Source organism: Rhincodon typus, chromosome 21 (genome assembly GCF_021869965.1).
Source record: "Rhincodon typus isolate 14 chromosome 21, sRhiTyp1.1, whole genome shotgun sequence".
In the NCBI taxonomy this organism is placed as follows: Eukaryota; Metazoa; Chordata; class Chondrichthyes; order Orectolobiformes; family Rhincodontidae; genus Rhincodon; species Rhincodon typus.
In genome coordinates, this window is record NC_063352.1 from 25,157,257 (window position 1) to 25,160,639 (window position 3,383).

Genomic DNA, 3,383 nt, shown 5'->3' on the forward strand with positions numbered 1-3,383 from the left:
TAGACAAAGAAGCATTATTTCTACACCTGACTGGATGCTGCTTTCCTTTTTTGAGAGAGAGGAGAAGGGGTATTATAAGATTCTATCATTAAGCTACCATGTTTGGAATGCCCTGTGGAGACATGGCAGTGTGTAAGTGCAAGTCTTATTTCTGTTTTGTCTCTGAATAACTGTATAGTTTTAAAACTAGGTAATGTTTCAGCACACATACATAAATAAAATACTGAAGATACTGGAAATTTGAAATAAAAACAGAGAATGTTGGAAATACTCCACTAGTCAGATTGCATTTACGGCGGAACAGATTTAACATTTTTGCAATATTTACAGTGTATGAAATGTGTGTGCAGATTTGATGCTGTTTTTCCTATATTAAAACAGTGGCTATACCCAAACGTCCTTTGGGTGTAAAATGCTCTGGAAGGATCCAGGATCAGGAAAAGCATTGAGGAAGTGCACATACGTTATTCAGTCTAACTTTTTTTGAGCACATTTTTCTGGCATTCTGCATTTATGGTTAGGGTTTAAGGATCTCTTCCCTATCAGTACCGAGTTTGCAATGAGTGGCCTCATTCTACCCTTGTTCTGTGAAATGGGTGCAGTCTTGAGGCTTTGACAAGTGATGTGATTCCATGTCTGGATGTTACAGACTATGGCAACAAAAATGTATCCATGGTGAGTTGATCAGTTTTATTGTTTCTCCGGAAAACTCAAAAACATGTAAATGGGTGGTGTACATCTCAGTAACAAATAGGCAACTGCATGAAGCAATATAAAGAAACTAGTTCTCTGATGCCATTGTAAAATCTTGAATTTTGATAATTTTTAACCACTAATACTTCAATAACAAAATATATTAATTCTGAACTAGGGAAGAAGTGACATATTGTATTCAACAGACTAACCAGGCTAACAAAAGTAACTTCCTCCCCCTTCAATCCACCTCCCCTCTGTACATAGGTTGTTGCATATCCTTGCATTGAAGCTTATTAATTAGTTGCTGGTGCTCTGAATAAGAATTGGGAAAGAAAGGAATCAGAATTGTAAGAGTAAGGGAAAAGCAATTAAGTTACTCTTTTTAAAACAAATCAGCTATGTTCTGAAATCAAAGACTAACGTGAGGAAATAGTGCAGGCAAGGTTTAATCTGGCAGATAGTAAAAACACACGGAGACACAGACATTGTTTGGAAAACAGATATCGATGCAGAAGTAGATCAGCCGTTGCCTCCCAGGCCCTGTGGAAGCAGAAAGGTAGTGTTGTGAGAAAAATCAGGAGCCAAATGGAATGCAGCCGATAGGATCACTAATGTGTCCTTAATTATTGACTGAGTACACAGCATAGCTGTGCCTTTTCTGAGCTAATTCATGAGCTACAGTACCACAAGGACATTGCATGGTACTGTAAAGGTTGTGAGAGCAATGCCTCCCTTCAGTGGCACTTGAATAAACTACAAGTAAAATTATTAAGCTACAGAGATTTTCAGTAAATGTTCTGCATCATGTTCTTGACAAAGAACACTATTGAATGGAGTTTATTGTAGAACAGCAAAAGGGAAATTACACATCTGACATTCTCAATACATCAGAAATAAGTGAAAGGCGTTATTCCAACCCTGACACTTAGTGTTTTATAAAATAATGTTGCAATTGTTGAAGCCCTTTTAAAAACACAGCACTTACTGTTACTTTTCTGCAGCCAATAAACAGAGATGTGCTTGCAGAGACTGTCAACATGATCACCCAAAGTCAGTAGATCCACTTTCTTTTTACTCAGGATTCCAAAATACTCCCTGGAGAATTGGGTTTCATTTCTTGGCAGCAACAACTGGTTAAGTTAAAAAGAAATCAGTGTTTTCTCTGTATAACTCTTCAGGTTTTTCACATGATAAATTAGTTACTTACACTTTGTAAATCCTTATTGTCAACATTCCCCCCCCCCCCCACCCCACCTCCTTTTCTCTCTCTAACCACCTTCACTCTTTCTGCTGCAGTGTTCCAGTGAAGCCCAGCACAAGCTTGAGGGACAATTCATGTCATATTTAGACACCTTACAACTGTCTGGATTCAACATTCAGCTAAACTTCAGACCATGAACTCTGGCCTCTTTTGTTTCTTTATGTCAGTGTTAGTGTGTATCTTCATGATTTTCCTTTCTGACAGAGCTTTCTTTCTTCTGCTGTTAACACTTATTTGGGTCCAAATCTTCATTACAACTACTTCCACTCCCTTTGCCTTTTGTTAGCTTTTTTGCTCTAACCGATCCTGGACCCTCTTCCTTTTCCAATCACTTCAAAGACATCACATTTATACCTTTCTTCAGTTCTGAGGAACAGTCATATTGAACTTTGTATTAACTCAATTTCTGTCTTCACAGTTGCTACCAGACTTGCTGAGTTTACCAGCATTTTCTGATTTTATTTCAAATTTCCAGCATTACAGAATTTTGCTTTGACCTCCAACTCTCTTCCTCACTTTCCTTTTTTAAGTCACTCCTTAAAGTCAATCTCACTTATGAAGTTTTTGGTCATCTGACTTAATATCTCCTTAAGTGACTTAGTGTCATACTTTATTTTGTAAGGCATCTGTCAATCGCCTTTACATTAAATGCCAACATTTATGTAAATTATTGTTATTTAAGGGCTGTTACCCCGTCACCCTTAGCTTCACAAAACTCCAGTGGTTCCTTGCCCTGCATATATTAGTTTTACAATCCCTTCACAGCTTCACCTTCCCATCTTTTCAATGCCACCAATCCCCATCCAACTGAAATGTCAGCCTTCCTGCTCCTTTGATGCTGCTTGGCCTGCTGTGTTCATCCAGCTCTGCACCTTGTTGTCTCGGATTCTCCATCTGCAGTTCCTACTATCTCTGTCCCATCTAGCTCTCTGTTTTCTTTTGATCCTGAATTGTATTGTCAGAACTGCACTGTCCACCTTCAAGATGAGCCTTCATCCTTGACATATCCATGGCACAGAATATTTTCATAAGTTTTTAACCATGTTCTATTGTTCCAGCAGTATAAATCTACCATTGAAGTTCAGCCTGTTGATGCATGTGCTTCCATTGAAATCCTTGTCTCTTGTGCATCAGCACTTTGAAGAAAATCCTTTTTGTTTATCAACACTCGCTGAAGTTCAGCCCTAATGCTTGTTAACTCCCTCTTTGCAGTTCATTCCTCAGTTTATTAACTTTCTGACTGAGAGACAATTATACCTCACATAATTCCTATGTTCTTGCCTCTAATCATTATGCTTAAGATTATTCCAAACATTTAGTATCCTTTGAGGAAAAAAAAGTTTGTCTTTGTGAGTTTGGGGCTGTAAGTACACTGCACAAATGTTCCCTTGTTCAGTACTATTTGTGCAATTCCAGCCAGGTCACA